Here is a 20,922-nt window from a genome sequence, read left to right as displayed (position 1 = left end):
CTGTTGTCTACAAGCTGCGCTCAAAGATAACTGGCTACAGAAGGACAAGAGGTGGAGCCGTTGCATGATCTCTCGCCTTACCTCTGTCACAGATTCTCTCCTGCCTGGCGGTGAGGCCTGGGCCCACCTCAGAAACACAGGCCCACACGAGCCCTGCACTTGGATCAGGGGAATAGTCAACAGTGCAAATCTCCGGCCAGCCCAGCCGGTTAGTCATGCAATGTTTCACCACAGAAATAGTTTAAGAGCGAGAGGAAAGCTAGTTAATTCTCTGCCTCAGGGGAGGGGGGGGGGGGGGGGTGGAGGGAATGGAGTGAAAAACTCAGAGTGAGATTTCCCAGCTGCAGACCATTACCCTGCTGCAGGTTTGCAGACTGGGCACTTTCCACTCCTAAATCCACTGAATATTAACAACAGCAAGAAGACTGACGCAGGGACAAGCTTTGGACAAGATCAGCACAAAACTGGCCACATCCGAGCCACTTTCTAGTCAAAGCAACATTTCTGTGGGAGTCTGGTAAAGATTTGGGACCTTCTGAACTTTGGAATGTTCCTCTGTTCCAGGAAGATCTGGGAAGACTGTAGGGATGGCGTTTGCCAACATTTATCCCTCAACCAACATCACTAAAACAGATCATCTGGTCATTATCACATTGCTGCTTGTGGGATCTTGCTGTGCGCACGTTGGCTGCCGCGTTTCTTACATTACAACAGTGACTGCACTTCAAAACAAAAAGTACTTAATTGGCTGTAAAGCGCTTTGGGACGTCCTGAGGTCGTGAAAGGCGCTGTATAAATGCAAGTCTTTCTTTCTTTGCAACTGTTAGTTGTCGATAGCTCCTGTATCTGTAGAGCTATCGAGGGCGGGAGGAGGCTCGTGTGCAGCACAGACCTGTTGGGCCGAATGGCCTTATTCTGTGCCGTAAACTCGATGTAATTCTACACCCTGCTACCCTGTCCCCTCCCCTGAGGGGCAGCAGACCCAGACCGCTGGCCTCACATCGATCGCCCGCCCTCCTCCCAGTGTCCTCGCGGTGCCGAAATCAGGACCCATCTCACCGAGCCCAACTCTCACTCACTCTGCAGCTCAGCATTGTATCGCTGCTCATCGCCCCCTCAGTCTCCCTCCCCCTGCAGGCCCTTAGCCCAAGCTTGCTGTCGGTCACCACCTTCTGATTCGCCTCGCCTTATCACCAACCTTTCCAGCCCTGGTGCCCCGGCCCTTTATCTTGGTGTCGAGTCGTTCCAACAGGATCCAGGCTCCTTCTGGGCAGGGTCCAGGGTCTCTCTCTCGCGCTCTCTCAGGGCAGGGTCCAGGGTCTCTCTCTCGCTCTCTCTGGGCAGGGTCCAGGGTCTCTCTCTCTCGCTCTCTCTGGGCAGGGTCCAGGGTCTCTCTCTCTCGCTCTCTGGGCAGGGTCCAGGGTCTCTCTCTCTCTCTCTCTCTCTCTCTCTGGGCAGGGTCCAGGGTCTCTCTCTCTCTCTCTCTCTCGCTCTCTCTGGGCAGGGTCCAGGGTCTCTCTCTCTCTCTCTCTGGGCAGGGTCTCTCTCTCTCGCTCTCTCTGGGCAGGGTCCAGGGTCTCTCTCTCTCTCTCTCTCTCTGGGCAGGGTCCCTCTCTCGCTCTCTCTCTCTGGGCAGGGTCCAAGGTCTCTCTCTCTCTCTGGGCAGGGTCCAGGGTCTCTCTCTCTCTCTCTGGGCAGGGTCCAGGGTCTCTCTCTCGCTCTCGCTCTCTCTCTCTCTGGGCAGGGTCCAGGGTCTCTCTCTCGCTCTCTCTGGGCAGGGTCCAGGGTCTCTCTCGCGCTCTCTCTCTCTGGGCAGGGTCCAGGGTCTCTCTCTCTCTCTCTCTCTGGGCAGGGTCCAGGGTCTCTCTCTCTCTCTCTGGGCAGGGTCCAGGGTCTCTCTCTCTCGCTCTCTCTGGGCAGGGTCCAGGGTCTCTCTCTCTCTCTCTCTCTCTCTCTCTCTGGGCAGGGTCCAGGGTCTCTCTCTCTCTCTCTCTCTCTCTGGGCAGGGTCCAGGGTCTCTCTCTCTCTCTCTGGGCAGGGTCCAGGGTCTCTCTCTCGCTCTCTCTCTGGGCAGGGTCCAGGGTCTCTCTCTCTCTCGCTCTCTCTGGGCAGGGTCCAGGGTCTCTCTCTCTCTCTCTCTCTCTCTCTGGGCAGGGTCCAGGGTCTCTCTCTCGCTCTTCTCTGGGCAGGGTCCAGGGTCTCTCTCTCTTCTCTCTCTCTCTCTGGGCAGGGTCCAGGGTCCTCTCTCTCGCTCTCTCTCTGGCGGGTCAGGGTCTCTCTCTCCTCTCTCTCTGGGCTTGCTCTCTCTCTCTCTCTGGGCAGGGTCCAGGGTCTCTCTCTTCTACTCTCTCTGGGCAGGGTCTCCAGGGTCTCTCTCTCGCTCTCTCTCTGGGCAGGGTCCAGGGTCTCTCTCTCGCTCTCTCTCTGGGCAGGGTCCAGGGTCTCTCTCTCTCTCGCTCTCTCTGGGCAGGGTCCAGGGTCTCTCTCTCTCTCTCTGGGCAGGGTCCAGGGTCTCTCTCTCTGGGCAGGGTCCAGGGTCTCTCTCTCGCTCTCTCTCTCTCTCTCTCTCGCTCTCTCTGGGCAGGGTCTCTCTCTCTCTCTCTCTCTCTCTCTGGGCAGGGTCCAGGGTCTCTCTCTCGCTCTCTCTGGGCAGGGTCCAGGGTCTCTCTCTCTCTCTCTTTGGGCAGGTCTCTTCCTGGTGTCTTGGGATGGAGGGGCAGTGGTTTACAGAGCGGAGCAGTGAACTCTCACATACTGAACGTTCTCACACCTTCCCCTCAAGCCCAGGTATGAAGCAGCAGGTCCCCGAGTGAGAGGCTCCTTTAATACAAGGAGCACCGAGAGCAGGAAGAGCCTGAACCAGCTTTTCCCTTTTTGACAATCATTGGCAGATTCACATTCTCCCTATTTGTTTCTTACAAGTCTTGGAAGCAACGTGTTTAAATCTTAAACTGTTTGGACAGCAGAGAGTGAAACCAGCAGATCCCTCACAGCCCAGCATGGATCACACACAGACAGCAGGTGGCAGTGAATCGCTAACCAGCAAAGGACATGGAAATTGTCGCTGGACTTTGGCGAACTGCACTGGAAAGGCACCGGCAACTTTCGATACCCTGGCCTTATCATATCCAGGGTAGCTTTGTATCTCCAACAAGAGAGAGTCTAACCACCACCCCTTGACATTCAACGGCATTACCATCGCCGAATCCCCCACCAGCAACATCCTGGGGGTCACCATTGACCAGAAACTTAACTGGACCAGCCACATAAATACTGTGGCAACAAGAGCAGGTCAGAGGCTGGGTATTCTGCGGCGAGTGTCTCACCTCCTGACTCCCCAAAGCCTTTCCATCATCTACAAGGCACAAGTCAGGAGTGTGATGGAATACTCTCCACTTGCCTGGATGAGTGCAGCTCCAACAACACTCAAGAAGCTCGACACCATCCAGGACAAAGCAGCCCGCTTGATTGGCACCCCATCCACCACCATAAACATTCACTCCCTCCAACTCCGGCGTACCGTGGCTGCAGTGTGTACCATCTACAAGATGCACTGCAGCAACTCGCCAAGGCTTCTTCAGCAGCACTTCCCAAACCCTCTACCACCCAGAAGAACAAGGGCAGCAGGCGCATGGGAACACCACCACCTCCAAGTCACACACCATCCTGACTATATCGCCGTTCCTTCATCGTCACTCAGTCAAAATCCTGGAGCTCCCTACCTAACAGCACTGTGGGAGTGCAGACTGCAGCGGTTCAAGAAGGCGACTCACCACCACCTGTTCGAGGGCAATTAGGGATGGGCAATAAATGCTGGCCTTGCCAGTGACGCCCAGATGCGATGAACGAACAAAAAAACCCAATGAAAATGTATAAAATAAGTTTGGTTTCTGGTGCGGCATTCAAAATCCCTACTTTTTGCACAATTTTACCAAACAGGGAGATTACCCACCACCCGCGTCCACCTCTCCCTCTCCCTCTCCCTCTCTTTGTCCTTTTATCCTTTACATTCCGGCTGAATCCGTCCTATGCACAAGCAAACAATTGTGTTTATTTCACCGGGTCCCATCTCCTTGTAAAATTTACACAAATGCTGATTTCATACACTTTGGCTATCAGTAACAAGAACTTGTCACCCTAGAACATAAAGAACATATGTCCCAGTTTCAATCGGTGCCCCAGGACCCTGTGCTAACCCCCGGCTCAGTGTCCGCACTTCAACCCCCTCTTTCTCCAACATAAGAGAGACCGAACCTGCTGGAGTTCCGCTGGAAGGTGGTGTCAAGACAGGGAGTGGGGGCAGAAAGCGGGGGGGGGGGGGCAGAGAGCGGGGGGGGCAGAGAGCATTGTGGGGGGGCAGAGAGCGGGGGGGGTGGGCAGAGAGCGGGGGGGCAGAGAGCATTGTGGGGGGGCAGAGAGCGGGGGGGGGGGGTGGGCAGAGAGCGGGGGGGGCAGAGAACATTGTGGGGGCAGAGAGCGGGGGGCAGAGAGCATTGTGGGGGGGCAGAGAGCGGGGGGCAGAAAGCATTGTGGGGGGGCAGAGAATGGGGGGCAAGGAATGGGGGCAGAGGATAGGGAATGGGGGCAGAGGATAGGGAATGGGGGGCAGGGGATAGGGAATGGGGGGGCAGAGGATAGGGAATGGGGGGCAGCGGATAGGGAATGGGGGGCAGAGGATAGGGAATGGGGGGCAGAGGATAGGGAATGGGGGGCAGAGGATAGGGAATGGGGGGCAGAGGATAGGGAATGGGGGGCAGAGGATAGGGAATGGGGGGCAGAGGATAGGGAATGGGGGCAGAGGATAGGGAATGGGGGGCAGAGGATAGGGAATGGGGGGCAGAGGATAGGGAATGGGGGGCAGAGGATAGGGAATGGGGGGCAGAGGATAGGGAATGGGGGGCAGAGGATAGGGAATGGGGGCAGAGGCTCCATGGCATGGACGCACTGATGGTGGGCAGGGAGTGAGCCCGACCCCCGGGTCCCTGCCGCACCGAGCCGGGCTGCAGCCCCGGGAGGAGGTGGCGGTGGCCGGAGCCGGGCGGGGGGTGAAGCCGCCCCGTGTACTCACCCAGCCGGCGGGCTGTCGCTCTTTCCAAGTCCCGGCGCCGCTCCGCGAGTCTCTGCCGCTCCGGCCCCAGCGCTGCAGGTTATGTAGCGGGCTGGAGGCGGGGCTGCGGGCGGGGCTGCGGAGGACGTCATGCGGAAACGGGGAATTCCGGTCCGGGGGAGGCAGCCTGGTCCCCGCCAGAGCAGGAGCGGGAGCCCGGAACTGGGAGACTGTCACTGGGAGACTGTCACTGGGAGATTGGCACTGGTAGACTGGCACTGGGAGATTGGCACTGGGAGACTGTCACTGGGAGCCCGGCACTGGGAGACTGTCACTGGGAGCCCGGCACTGGGAGACTGGCACTGGGAGACTGTCACTGGGATATTGGCACTGGGAAATTGGCACTGGGAGACTGGCACTGGGAAATTGGCACTGGGAGACTGGCACTGGGAGATTGGCACTGGGAAATTGGCACTGGGAGACTGGCACTGGGAAATTGGCACTGGGAGCCCGGCACTGGGAGATTGGCACTGGGAGACTGGCACTGGGAGATTTGCACTGGGAGCCTGGCACTGGGAGATTGGCACTGGGAGATTGGCACTGGTAGACTGGCACTGGGAGACTGGCACTGGGAGATTGGCACTGGGAGACTGTCACTGGGAGCCCGGCACTGGGAGACTGTCACTGGGAGCCCGGCACTGGGAGACTGGCACTGGGAGACTGTCACTGGGATATTGGCACTGGGAAATTGGCACTGGGAGACTGGCACTGGGAAATTGGCACTGGGAGACTGGCACTGGGAGATTGGCACTGGGAAATTGGCACTGGGAGACTGGCACTGGGAAATTGGCACTGGGAAATTGGCACTGGGAGCCCGGCACTGGGAGATTGGCACTGGGAGACTGGCACTGGGAGATTTGCACTGGGAGCCTGGCACTGGGAGATTGGCACTGGCAGCCCAGCACTGGGAGATAATCACTGGGAGCCTGGCACTGGGAGACTGGCACTGGTAGATTGACACTGGGCGATTGGCACTGGGAGACTGGCACTGGAAGCCTGGCACTGGGAGATTTGCACTGGGAGACTGGTACTGGGAGCCCGCCACTGGCAGACTGGCACTGGGAGATTTGCACTGGGAGACTGGCACTGGCAGATTGGCACTGGGAGACTGGCACTGGGAGACTGGCACTGGGGGACTGGCACTGGCAGATTGGCACTGGGAGATTGGCACTGGCAGATTGGCACTGGGAGCCCAGCACTGGGAGACTGGCACTGGGAGCCCAGCACTGGGAAATTGGCACTGGGAGACTGGCACTGGGAGATTGGCACTTGGAGATTTGCACTGGGAGACTGGCACTGGGAGCCCGGCACTGGGAAATTGGCACTGGGAGACTGGCACTGGGAGCCCAGCACTGGGAAATTGGCACTGGGAGACTGGCACTGGGAGACTGGCATGGGAGATTGGCACTGGGAGACTGGCACTGGGAGACTGGCACTGGGAGCCCGGCACTGGGAAATTGGCACTGGGAGACTGTCACTGGGAGACTGGCACTGGGAGCCCGGCACTGGGAAATTGGCACTGGGAGATTGGCACTGGGAGACTGGCACTGGGAGATTGGCACTGGGAGACTGGCACTGGTAGATTGACACTGGGTGATTGGCACTGGGAGACTGGCACTGGGAGCCCACCACTGGCAGACTGGCACTGGGAGATTTGCACTGGGAGACTGGCACTGGCAGATTGGCACTGGGAGACTGGCACTGGGGGACTGGCACTGGGAGACTGGCACTGGGAGACTGGCACTGGGAGATTGGCACTGGGAGACTGGCAGTGGGAGATTGGCACTGGGAGACTAGCACTGGGAGGTTGGCACTGGGAGATTGGCACTGGGAGACTGGCACTGGGAGACTGGCACTGGGAGATTGGCACTGGGGGATTGGCACCAGCAGAGTGGCACTGGGAGAGGGAGCCCAGCACTGGGAGCCTGTCACTGGGAGACTGGCACTGGGAGATTGGCACTGGGAGCTCAGCACTGGGAGATTGGCACTGGGGGACTGGCACTGGGAGATTGGCACTGGGAGACTGGCACTGGGAGATTGGCACTGGGAGACTGGCACTGGGAGACTGGCAGTGGGAGATTGGCACTGGGAGACTGGCACTGGGAGACTGGCACTGGGAGATTGGCACTGGGAGATTGGCACTGGGAGACTGGCAGTGGGAGATTGGCACTGGGAGACTGGCACTGGGAGACTGGCACTGGGAGATTGGCACTGGGAGATTGGCACTGGAAGACTGGCATTGGGAGATTGGCACTGGGAGACTGGCACTGGGAGACTGGCACTGGGAGATTGGCACTGGGAGACTGGCACTGGGAGACTGGCACTGGGAGGTTGGCACTGGGAGATTGGCACTGGGAGACTGGCACTGGGAGATTGGCACTGGGAGCCCAGCACTGGGAGATTGGCACTGGGAGACTGGCACTGGGAGACTGGCACTGGGAGGTTGGCACTGGGAAATTGGCACTGGGAGACTGGCACTGGGAGACTGGCACCAGGAGACTGGCAGTGGGAGAGGGAGCCCGGCACTGGGAGATTGGCACTGGGAGACTGGCACTGGGAGATTGGCAATGGGGGATTGGCACCAGCAGACTGGCACTGGGAGAGGGAGCCCAGCACTGGGAGACTGGCACTGGGAGACTGTCACTGGGAGACTGGCACTGGGAGACTGGCACTGGGAGACTGGCACTGGGAGCCCGGCACTGGGAAATTGGCACTGGGAGCCCGGCACTGGGAAATTGGCACTGGGAGACGGATTGGGAGATTTGCACTGGAAGACTGGCACTGGGAGATTGGCACTGGGAGATTGGCACTGGGAGATTGGCACTGGGAGACTGGCACTGGCAGACTGGCAGTGGGAGATTGGCACTAGGAGCCCGGCACTGGGTGGCTGGCACTAGTAGCCCGGTACTAGGAGCCCGGCACTGGGATATTGGCACTGGGAGGTTGGCACTGGGAGCCCGGCATTGGGAGATTGGCACTGGGAGAATGGCACTGGGAGATTGGCACTGGGAAACTGGCACCAGCAGACTGGCACTGGGAGAGGGAGCCCAGCACTGGGAGACTGGCACCAGGAGACTGGCACTGGGAGACTGGCACTGGGAGACTGGCACTGGGAGACTGGCACTGGGAGAGGGAGCCTGGCACTGGGAGACTGGCACTGGGAGATTGGCACTGGGAGATGGAGCCCGGCACTGGGTGCTAGACATTAGGGGAGAGGGAGTCAGGAGCCTTTGTGCTGTGACTCCAGTCTCACTGCTGCTGATGAAAACTTTCTAAACGCCTGACACCAGCAGGGAATGGGTAGAGGCGAAATGTTACTGCTCGTAAACCAGAGCCACGTCTTCAGAAAGTGCGAGGGCTGTCCAGTTTATACTCTTGACATTTTCGGTAGCCCACTAAAAACCAGCTAGGGCTGGGCTGGATGGAAACACTGAGGGGCGGGGTGGGGTGGGGCTCCCGGCTGGGCTGTTCTGGGGGGCGGTCCCAGGGGATGTCCCGGGGGCTAAGGGGGAGGGGGCGTTCCCAGCAGGAGAAGGTCTCGCGTGATAGAACTGAACTGGGCAGAGTGGGTGTAACTGGGAGAGGGACAAGGGGTGCGGGGGGGTGGGGGGGGGAATGATTTGACCAACAAAAAGCTTTGCTCCAATTACTAGTCACCAGTTCAAACTGGTTAAGCTGATCAACCCGTTTAACAGTTCATAAGTGGAATTCTGGAAAGGATGAAGTCTGCTGTCAGCGATCTGTGGAACATGTTCAACACAATAGCCCAACGGAAGCGTTCCCCACCAAAAGAATGCTGCACTGTGAGCAGCCCTGCTCATCCTTACCCAGGCTCCCCTCACTCTTTCCTTCATGTACAAGCTACAAACTTTAAAAGTCGAGCACGACACCGCCACTACTTGCTGATCTAGCTCACCTTCTCTCTGATCTCCCTCCTGTCCTGTCGCTATGGACATTGCCCTTGGGGCTTTCAATAAAGATCAGGACATTCCCAGTCATTTTCAAACACTGATCAGAACAGTTCAAAACAGGAGACTTTGTTCTCCAAGTGACAGTGAAGTAATTTTTTGCTTAGTTCAAAGCAGGCAGGAACATAGGAACAGGAGGAGGCCATTCAGCTCCTCGAACCTGCTCCGCCATTCAATGAGATCATGGCTGATCTGTGACCTAACTCCATATACCCGCCTTTGGCCCATATCCCTTAATACCTTTGCTTACAAAAATCTATCAATCTCAGATTTAAAATTAACAATTGATCGAGCATCAACTGCCATTTGCGGAAGAGAGTTCCAAACTTCTACCACCCTTTGTGTGTCGAAGTGTTTCCTAACTTCCTGGCTCTAATTTTTAGGCTATGCCCCCTAGTCCTAGACTCCCCAACCAGCGGAAATAGTTTCACACGATCTATCCTATCAGCTCCCCTTAATACCTTGAAAACTTCGGTCAAGTCACTCCTTAACCGTCCAAATTCCAGGGAATCATAGAATCTTAGAATAGTACAGGACAGAAGGAGGTCATTCGGCCCATCGAGTCTGCGCCGGCTCTTTCGAAGAGCAATCCAGTCAGTCCCACTCCCCCGCTCTTTCCCCATATCCCTGCAATTTTTTCCTCCTTCAAGTATTTATCCAATTCCCTTTTGAAGGCTACTATTGAATCTGTCTCCACCGCCCTATCAGGCAGTGCGTTCCAAATCCTAACCACTCGCTGCATAAAGAAGTTTTTCCTCAGGTCGCCTCTGGTTCTTTTGCCAATCACCTTAAATCTGTGCCCTCTGGTTATCGACCCTTCAGCCATTGGAAACAGTTTCTCTTTATTTACTCTATCCAAGCCCTCCATGATTTTAAACACCTCTATCAAATCTCCTCTTAGCCTTCTCTGCTCTAAGGAGAACAACCCCAGTTCCTCCAGTCTATCCACGTAACTGTATTTCCTCATCCCTGGAACCATTCCAGTAAATCTCTCCTGCACCCTCTCCAAAGCCTTCACGTCCTTCCTAAAGTGCGGTGCCCAGAATTGGACACAATACTCCAGCTGGGGCCGAACTAGTGTTTGATAAAGGTTTAGCATAACTTCCTGGGTTTTGTACTCTCTGCCTCTATTTATAAAGCCCAGGATCTCGAATGTTTTATTAACTGCTCTGTTAATGCGTCCTGCCACCCCCGGGTCTCTCTGTTCTTGCACCCCCTTTAAAATTGTATCATTGAGCTTGTATTGTCTCTCCCCATTCTTCCTACCAAAGTGTATCACCTCACACTTTTCTGTGTTAAATTTCATCTGCCATGTGTCTGCCAATTCCACCAGCCTGTCTGTGTCTTCTTGAAGTCTATCACTATCTTCCTCACTGTTTATTACACTTCCAGGTTTCGTGTCATCTGCAAATTTTGAAATTGTGCCCAGTACCCCCAAGTCCAAGTTATTAATGTACAATCAAAAACAGCAGTGGCCCTAGTACTGAACCTTGGGGAGTTCCACTGTATACCTCCCTCCTGTCTGAAAAACCATTCACCACAACTCTCGGGTTTCTATCCAATTAGCCAATTTTGTATCCATGCTGGTATCTCTTTTATCCCATGGGCTTCAATTTTGCTAAGAAGCCTAATATCTGGTACTTTATCAAACACCTTTTGAAAGTCCATATACACACCAGCAACTGCACTACCCTCAGCCACCCTCTCTGTTACCTTATCAAAAAACTCAATCAAGTTAGTCACACACGATTTGCCCTTAACAAATCCATGCTGGCTCTCCTTTATTAGTCCATGCTTGTCCAAGTGGCTGTTCATTTTCTCCTGGATTATTGCTTCTAAAATCTTCCCCATCACCAATGTTAAAGTGATTGGCCTGTAATTGTCAGGTTTGTCCTTCTCCCCTTTTTGAACAAAGGTGTAACATTTGCAATCCTCCAGTCCTCTGGCACCACCCCTGCATCTAAGGAGGATTGGAAGATTGTGGCCAGCACCTCCGCAATTATTTTTTATTTGTTCCTGGGATGTGGGCGTCGCTGGCAAGGCCAGCATTTATTGCCCACCCCTACTTGCCCTTGAGAAGGTGGTGGTGAGCTGCCTTCTTGAACCTATGCAGTCCGTGTGGTGAAGGTGCTCCCACAGTGCTGTTAGGGCAGGAGTTCCCGGATTTTGACCCAACGATGATGAAGGAACGGCGATATACTTCCAAGTCAGGATGGTGTGTGACTTGGAGGGGAACTTGGAGGCGGTGGTGTTCCCATGCGCCTGCTGCCCTTGTCCTTCTAGGTGATAGAAGTCGCGGGTTTGGGAGGGGCTGCCGAAGAAGCCTTGGCGAGTTGCTGCAATGCATCTTGTAGATGGTACACTGCAGCCACGGTACGCCGGTGGTGGAGTGAGTGAATGTTTAAGGTGCTGGATGGGGTGCCAATCAAGCGGGCTGCTTTGTCCTGGATGGTGTCGAGCTTCTTGAGTGTTGTTGGAGCTGCACTCATCCAGGCAAGTGGAGAGTATTCCATCACACTCCTTACTTGTGCCTTGCAAATGTTGGAAAGGCTTTGCGGAGTCAGGAGGTGAGACACTCGCCGCAGAATACCCAGCCTCTGACCTGCTCTTGTTGCCACAGTATTTATGTGGCTGGTCCAGTTAAGTTTCTGGTCAATGGTGACCCCCAGGATGTTGATGGTGGGGGATTCAGTGATGGTAATGTCGTTGAGTGTCAAGGGGCAGCGGTTAGACTCTCGCTTGTTGGAGATAGTCATTGCCTGGCACTTGTGTGGCGCGAATGTTACCTACCACTTATCAGCCCAAGCCTGAATGTCGTCCAGGTCTTGCTGCAAGCGGGCATGGACTGCTTCATTATCTGAGGAGTTGTGAATGGCGCTGAACACTGTGCAATCATCAGCGAACATCCCCATTTCTGACCTTATGATGGAGGGAAGGTCATTGATGAAGCAGTTGAAGATGGTTGGGCCTAGGACACTGCCCTGAGGAACTCCTGCAATGATGTCCTGGGGCTGTGATGATTGACCTTCAACCACCACAACCATCTTCCTTTGTGCTAGGTATGACTCCAGCCAGTGGAGAGTTTCCCCCCTGATGTGCCTCAATAATTCCGAGACTCGATGTTAGCGAAACAAAACAAGGCTTTTATTAACTTAGAAGGTAACACGCAGTGGAGAGAGGTATCTTCCATCTGGAGGTCTGCAGTACTGGATATGAGGCCAGACTGAGCTTGCTTACATAGGGGCCAGGTATGGGCGGAGCCCTACACACAATACATTACAATATACAATACAATGGTGAGGAGACGGAACTGAGGTAAGGGAACTGAAACCTGAAACCAACCACAGTCACAGGCAGTGATGAATGGAATATTTCATCACACCCCCCATTCCCATTGTTCAGTTTTACTAGGGTTCCTTGATGCCACCTTGGTCAAATGCTGCTTTGATGTTAAGGCCAGTCACTCTCACCTCACCTCTGGAATTCAGCTCTTTTGTCCATGTTTGGACCAAGGCTGTAATGAGGTCAGGAGCCGAGTGGTCCTGGCAGAACCCAAACTGGGCATCAGTGAGCAGGTTACGGATGAGTAAGTGCTGCTTTATAGCACTGTCGACAACACCTTCCATCACTTTGCTGATGATTGAGAGTAGACTGATGGGGCGGTAATTGGCTGGATTGGATTTGTCCTGCTTTTTGTGGACAGGACATACCTGGGCAGTTTTCCATATTCAGATTTTCAGATAGATGCCAGTGTTATAGTTTAACTGGAACAGCTACCCTTACTTCCTTCAGCAACCTAGGGTGGATCCCACCTGAATACAGCCCTCGTTTGTGTAATCTCTCCTTGTAATTTAACCCCTGGAGCCCAGATATTATTCTGGTAAACCTATGCTGCACTCTCTCCAAGGCCAATATATCCTTCCTACGGTGTGGTGCCCAGAACTGCTCACAGTGCTCCAGGTGTGGTCTAACCAGGGCTTTGTATAGCTGCAGCATAACTTCTACCCCCTTGTATTCTAGTCCTAGCAGGGATTCCAAACTGTTGCCAATGTCTTGTAATTATGTCCCCTGAAAGAGTGCTGTTCCATATTTGGCCTGCGTATCATTATCTAGTGGAACTAAGAAACATGCACAACTTTTGTGTTCACCTTGCTTCCTCCAGAAATACAGATTCAGAAATTTACTGTGTGTCAAGGGCAGTGCTTTGCAAACTCCACAAACACAGAGCAGGAAACTGGTTGCGTTTGTGTCCCTTGGGATGGTCCAGAGAGGGAGATGTTTGGGACATGTGGGTCAGTCCAGCCTGGTGTTCCCCAACAACAGAGATGTGTTACAGTGAGATGCGCAGTCTGTGAGGTTAGAGAATCCAAAACTACAAGAGTGGCCATTGATTCAGAATTAGATGATTGGAATCAGGTCCCACCTCATATCAGTTATCATTATCTTCAGGAGTGAATGAGGAGTGAGTGAGGAGGGAGTGAGTGAGGAGTGACTGAGTGAGGAGCGAGTGAGGAGGGAGTGAGTGAGTGAGGAGTGAGTGAGGAGTGAGTGAGGAGGGCGTGAGTGAGGAGTGAGTGAGGAGGGAGGGAGTGAGTGAGGAGTGACTGAGTTAGTGAGGAGTGAGTGGATGAGTGAAAATGAGTGAGGAGTGAGTGAGCAGTGAGTGAGTGAGGGAGGGAGGAGTGAGTGAGTGAATCCTAAACAATGACTCCGGACCCAATGAAGTCTTATGGCATCAGGTCAAATATGGGCAAGGAAACCGCTTGCTGATTACCACATACCGCCCTCCCTCAGCTGATGAATCAGTACTCCTCCACGTTGAACACCACTTGGAAAAAGCACTGAGGGTAGCAAGGGCACAGAATGTACTTTGCGTGGGGGACTTCAATGTCCATCACCAAGAGTGGCTCGGTAGCACCACTACTGACCGAGCTGGCCGAGTCCTCAAGGACACAGCTGCCAGAGTAGGCTTGCAGCAACACGAGGGAAAAACCTACTTGACCTCATCCTCACCAATCTACCTGTCGCAGTTGACAATATTGGTCGGGCTGACCACCGCACAATCCTTGTGGAGATGAAGACCTGTCTTCACACTGAGAACACCCAAATGAAATAGATTCAGAACAGATCTAGCAGCTCAAAACTGGGCATCCAAAAGGCACTGTGGGCCATCAACAGCAGCAGAACTGTATTTCACTACAATCTGTAACCTCATGGCCCGGCATATCCCTCACTCTACCATTACCAGGCAGCCAACCCTGGTTCAATGAGGAGTGTAGAAGAGCATGCCAGGACCAGCACCAGGCGTACCTGAAAATGAAGTGCCAACCTGGTGAAGCTACAACACAGGATTACATGCATGCTAAACAGTGGAAGCAGCATACTATAGACAGGGCTAAGCCATCCCACAGCTAATGGATCAGATCAATGCTCTGCAGTCCTGCCACTTCCAGTCGTGAATGGTGGTAGACCATTAAACAATTAACAGGAGGAGGAGGCTGCATGGACATCCCCATCCTCTATGATGACGGAGTCCAGCACGTAAATGCAAAAGACAAAGCTGAAGTGTTTGCAACCAACTTCAGCCAGAAGTGCCGAGTGGATGATCCATCTCGGCCTCCTCCTGAGGTTCTCACCATCACAGATGCCAGTCTTCAGCCAATTCGATTCATTCCACGTGATATCAAGAAACAGCAGAGCGCACTGGATACTGCAAAGGCTGTGGACCCCGACATCATCCCAGCTGTAGTGCTGAAGACTTGTGCTCCAGAACTAGCCGCGCCTCTAGCCAAGCTGTTCCAGTACAGCTACAACACTGGCATCTACCTAACAATGTGGAAAACTGCCCAGGTATGTCCAGTCCACAACAAGCAGGTCAAATCCAATCCAGCCAATTACCGCCCCATCAGTCTACTCTCAATCATCAGCAAAGTGATGGAAGGTGTCGTTGACTGTGCTATCAAGCGGCACTTACTCAGCAATAACCTGCTCACTGATGCCCAGTTGGGGTTCCGCCAGGACCACTCGGCTCCAGACCTCATTACAGCCTTGGTCCAAACATGGACAAAAGAGCTGAATTCCAAAGGTGAGGTGAGAGTGACTGGCCTTGACATCAAGGCAGCATTTGACCGAGTGTGGCACCAAAGAGCCCTAGTAAAATTGAAATCAATGGGAATCGGGGGAAAACTCTCCACTGGCTGGAGTCATACCTAGCACAAAGGAAGAAGGTTGTGGTTGTTAGAGGCCAATCATCACAGCCCCAGGACATTGCTGCAGGAGTTCCTCAGGGCAGTGTCCTAGGCCCAACCATCTTCAGCTGCTCCATCAATGAACTTCCCTCCATCATAAAGTCAGAAGTGGGGATGTTCGCTGATGATTGCACAGTGTTCAGCGCCATTCACAACTCCTCAGATAATGAAGCAGTCCGTGCCCACATGCAGCAGGACCTGGATGACATTCAGGCTTGGGCTGATAAGTGGCAGGTAACATTCGCGCCACACAAGTGCCAGGCAATGACTATCTCCAACAAATGAGAGTTTAACCACCGCCCCTTGACATTCAATGGCATTACCATCGCCGAATCATCCATCTTCAACATCCTCGGGGGTCACCATTGACCAGAAACTGAACTGGACCAGCCACATAAATGCTGTGGCAACAAGAGCAGGCCAGAGGCTGGGTATTCTGCTGCGAGTGTCTCACCTCCTGACTCCCCAAAGCCTTTCTACCATCTACAAGGCACAAGTAAGGAGTGTGATGAAATACTCTCCACTTGCCTGGATGAGTGCAGCTGCAACAACACTCAAGAAGCTTGACACCATCCAGGACAAAGCAGCCCGCTTGATTGGCACTCCATCCACCACCTTAAACATTCACTCCCAACACCACCGGCGTACCGTGGCTGCAGTGTGTACCATCTACAGGATACACTGCAGCAACCCGCCAAGGCTTCTTCGGCAGAACCTGCCAAACCCGTGACCTCTTCCACCTAGAAGGACAAGGGCAGCAGACGCATGGGAACACCATCACCTGCAAGTTCCCCTCCAAGTCACACACCATCCTGACTTGGAAGTATATCGCCGATCCTTCATCGTCGCTGGGTCAAAATCCTGGAACTCCCTCCCTAACAGCACTGTGGGAGCACCTTCACCACACGGACTGCAGTGGTTCAAGAAGGCGGCTCACCACCACCTTCTCAAGGGCAATTAGGGATGGGCAATAAATGCTGGCCTTGCCAGCGACGCCCACATCCCAGGAAATAATTTTTAAAAATGTGCTGGTCTTGCCAGTGAAGCCCACATCCCGTGAATTAATAAATTAAAAAAACTCACTCACCCACTCACCACTCACCACTCACCCACTCCCCACTCACTCACCACTCACCCACTCACCACTCACTCATGTTATATTGAAAATCAACAACATTTTGATAAAGAAAGAACTTGACCTCTGGATGTCCTGAAGTGCTTCAGACCCAATAATGTACTTTTCAAGATTAGTCACTGTTCTAATGCAGGAAATGTTTCTGTCAATTTATGCACAGCAAGATCCCACAAATAGCAATGAGAAAAATGACCAAATAATCGGTTTTAGATGTTGGTTGTTGTACGGATAACCGTAGCTGTCGTAAAGACAGCGGGGTTTGATTGACAGCTGGTTGACGGCTGACATCATATCTGGGGGCGGGATCCGACGCCATCTTGGCCATGCTTGAGGTACTGTATCAGGAGACACAGAGTCAGGACTGAATAAATGGCACTCCACTACAACTGCTTGGGAGACTCGTAATAACGTTATTAAGATAACATTATATGGTACCAGGATTTATAGAACTCACGATAAGGACATACTACAACAATGGAAGGAATAAAACCTCCAGCTAGCCTGCAACTAGAAGGAAATGTGGATGAAAATTGGCGTGTCTTCAAGCTACGCTTTCTTCTCTACCTCACAGCGATTGACGCTTGACTAGCTCTGGAACACGTAAAGTAGCTTTGTTGCCAACAGTGGCTGGCTCGCAGGCAATCGAGCTGTTTAATACATTTACGTTTGCAGCCAAAGATGATAAAAATGATCTGGACAAGGTGATAGAACGGTTCGACGAATACTACACTCCAAAAAAGAATGAAACGTATGAGAGACTCGTGTTTCGCTCCCGCGTGCAAAAGCAAGGAGAATCCTTTTATGTTTTTTTGACAGACTTGAAAATAAAAGCACAAACATGCAACTTTAGGGACCTGAAGGAATCGATGATACGTGATCAAGTCGTTTTTGGAATACTCGACAAGAGGGTGAGGGAGAGAATGCTTAGAGACAATGACCTAAATTTGGATGCAGCAGTGAAAATATGTCATGCTAGTGAACTCTCAGCCATGCACACGAAAACTTTCAAAGGGAGCAGCACAGCAGCGGGCGGGAGCGCCCTGGGGCTGAAAAACCTGCCGGTGGATGTGGTACACAAAAGGAGCACAAGAGGGCCCACGGAGTTCAAGACGATGATGCCTTACGAATGCAGACAGTGTGGTAATAAACACGTAGCCAGACAGTGTCCTGCTTATGGGAAGAACTGTGCAAAATGTAAAGGCAGGAATCACTTTGCCAAGATGTGTTTTTGGGAAGAGAAAACTGAAGGTAAAAAGACAGTGCATGCTACTGAGACTGAAGAGACAGGACCAGAGACTTTGTTTGTTGGAATGGTGCAAAATTAGTCAAAACAGGGCAAAAATGCTAATGAAGTGCACTCTGTAGGACCAAAGACTGAAGTTTGGATAGCCCCCTTGCTGGTTAATGGCTCCATTGTTCCCTTTAAGCTAGATACAGGTGCTAAGGCAAACCTCATGAGTTGGAGTGATGCACGGAATCTCAAAGTGCGACCTAAAATACTGAACAAGACAGTGTCTTTGAAGGCATACAATAGACAAAGCATTGAAACAAAAGGAACGTGAAGGCTGAATGTTAAGGTAAAAAATCACATTCACCCTTTGACCTTTGTTATAGTGCCTGAAGGACATGAGTCACTGTTGGGGGTGTTATGTCTGAGATTGGTGATAGGTACTCGACTACCTTGGCCTGAGCACATGGAGTTTGATAGTGCTGTTATCATTGTATTGTGTATAGGTATTCGATTGCTTGTGCCTGGAGGTGTGTGTGTGTGGCAGCCATTATAAAAGCACCATGAACTGAACTCTGCTGACGGTCTCTGGATTATCTTTGAAAACGCAACATTTGGCGACAAGGATGGCTGAAATCTCTCTTCCACCACCTCCTCCCTTCCTTGCACTACCAGGTGAGCCCCGATCCCATGGGTTCGCTGGTTACAGTCCTTTGAAACCTACCTCATTGCTATTGGACTAGAAACTGTGAGTACGGCTCGAAAAAAGGCACTGTTATCACATTGCTTGGGAGCGGAGGGCCAGCGTGTTCTTGGGACATTATGCACAGCAGACTCAATCCAAACATATGATGAGGCTGTGGCTCTGTTAAGCACACACTTCTCTGCCCCACAAAGTGCCCTCCTGCGGCGATTCATTTTTAGACAGCGTCACCAACTCCTTGGCGAGTCTGTGCATCAATACGTGGCTAATTTGAGGGGGTTAGCTAGCTCGTGCAAGTTCGGTGCACTACAAGATGAGATGGTGCATGATCAACTAATAGAGCACACAAACAACGTGAGAGTGCGTGAAAGACTGTTACTCGTGTCCGACGATCTGCCGTTGTCACAGGCAGTCAACATTGCCTTTCAAGTGGAGTCTGCAGCTGAATGTGCAGCGAAACTAGCACACACACCCAGTGACAGCGCCCTCGGCCCCGACAGCTCTGACACAGTAATGCTCGCGCGACGGCAGCAACGCGCGCTACCGCGGCAACAGTGTGGAAACTGCGGATCTCGTTCACATGCTACCAGAGCGCAGAATTGCCCCACGCGCGGCCAAGCCTGTCGCAATTTTGGAAAACAAAATCACTTTGCCAATGTCTGCCGCTCTGCCCCGGTTGCTACAAATGAACACTCTCAGTCCTCAAGCACTATAATTCACAACGTGAGCTCTGGGCCAGTAGTGGCTTTCAAGTCATGCACAATTAACCTGAATGATGTGTGCATCCCGCTGTTGTTGGATACCGGTGCCAGCATCTCACTGCTGAATGTGGACACATTCAAACGCTTTTTCAGCTCCCTGCCACTCTCTGCGCCCTCCACTACCCTTTGCGGGTATGGTAATTCGAAAATTGGACTAGTGGGCTCAGTCAACCTCACTGTACGCTATGGAACAAAAGTTTTGCCAGATTTTTGTTTTCATGTGGCACGCCAAGGAGCTAACCTGATGGGACTGGATCTTTTCACTGACCTGGGTTTTTCTCTCTTGGACACCGGCGGGTCTGCGATTCTGCACGTCGCCTCACCGTGGCGCCAAACATGGCCAGCACTCTTCGAGGGTCTGGGCTGCTTGACTGCCTTCACCCACCAGCCCATGGTTGACTCCACCATTACCCCTGTCATTCAGCCACTGCGCCGCATCCCACTTGCTCTCCGTGACGGGGTCACAGCTGAACTAAAGCAGCTACTGGAAGCCGGCATCATCGAACCAGTTAATGCCTCCCCATGGGTCTCCAACCTGGTGGTCGCAACGAAATAGTCAGGTGGTCTACGCGTCTGTGTCGATCTTCGAGCAGTGAATAAGGCCGTAATCCCTGACAAGTATCCACTGCCCACGTCAGAGGAACGCACAGCGCAGTTCTATGGTTCCATCCTGTTCTCGAAACGGGACCTTCGACAGGGCTATCTACAGGTTCCCCTCCACCCCAGCAGCAGGGACCTCACTGCTTTTGTGACACATGCTGGTGTCTTTCGGTACACCAGGATGCCATTTGGACTTAGCTCTGCACCCAGCTGCTTCCAAAAGGTGATGTCCTCTGTGCTCGCGAGCATTCCTGGGGTGGCCATCTACCTGGATGACATCGTCGTGCATGGGCCCTCGACCTCCACTCGCGACGAACGCCTTCACAGAGTTTTCACAGCTCTAGCAAAACACAAGCTCACACTGAATGGCGAAAAGTGTGTCTTTGCTGTTTCAGAGATCGAATTTGTGGGGTTTCGGTTGTCGGCTGACGATATATCCCCACTCCAGTCAAACGTGGATGCCATTCACAACATCCCAGAACCCAGCTCTGCAGCACAGGTTGCCTCCTTCCTTGGCATGACTGGGTACTACCTGAAGTTTTTGCCCCATTACTCAGCCACCACAGCCCCACTGCGCCAGCTCCTGCGAAAGGATGAGCCCTGGGTGTGGTCACAAGCCTGTACGGAAGCTGTTCGCCTCCTCAAATCGCAGCTCACGTCGCCTCCAGTGTTGGCTCACTTTGACGTCGCCAGCCCCACCCTCGTCACCTGCGACGCTTCCGCTGCAGCTGTGGGGGCGGTGTTATCGCAGATACAGAATGGAGTGGAGAAACCAATCGCCATTGCCTCCCGAGCCCTTAGCCCCACCGAACAGAAGTACTCAGTAGGCGAGCGTGAGGCGCTGGCGTGCGTCTGGGCATGTGAGCGGTGGCACCTGTACACGTATGGCCATGCCTTCACCCTGCGAACCGATCACCAGGCTCTCACTGCCCTGCTGTCGACATCCGGCACGGGCCACAGACCACTGCGTCTACACCGCTGGTCTGACCGCCTCCGCCAATACAATTTCAGTCTCCAGTTCACACCAGGACGTGACAATGTTATTGCAGATCTGCTCTCCCGCACTGTCTCTGCCCCAGCCCCACTCGTCGGGTCTGAACATGTGGAACAGGATATCGTCCAGATGCTACACACGCCTCTCCAAACCACAGTCTCTCTCCAGAAGCTCAAAG

At 53.3% G+C, this 20,922-nt stretch overlaps 1 protein-coding gene across 2 annotated transcripts in view; it reads right to left on the bottom strand.

Annotated features, from left to right (window-relative positions):
* Nucleotides 1-5,175, bottom strand: part of plat (plasminogen activator, tissue) — a 31,291-nt gene extending 26,116 nt beyond the window's left edge. For both annotated transcript variants that reach the window (XM_085971308.1, XM_085971309.1), the window contains exon 1: nt 5,069-5,175. The gene's annotated coding sequence lies outside the window, so the exon portion shown is untranslated. The remainder of the gene's footprint in view (nt 1-5,068) is intronic.
* Between the last annotated feature and the right edge of the window lie 15,747 nt (nt 5,176-20,922).

This window comes from Somniosus microcephalus, chromosome 30, assembly GCF_052327205.1.
Source record: "Somniosus microcephalus isolate GS21.2 chromosome 30, FLI_Smic_1.0, whole genome shotgun sequence".
Taxonomy (NCBI): domain Eukaryota; kingdom Metazoa; phylum Chordata; class Chondrichthyes; order Squaliformes; family Somniosidae; genus Somniosus; species Somniosus microcephalus.
This window is presented reverse-complemented; position numbering and strand designations above follow the sequence as displayed.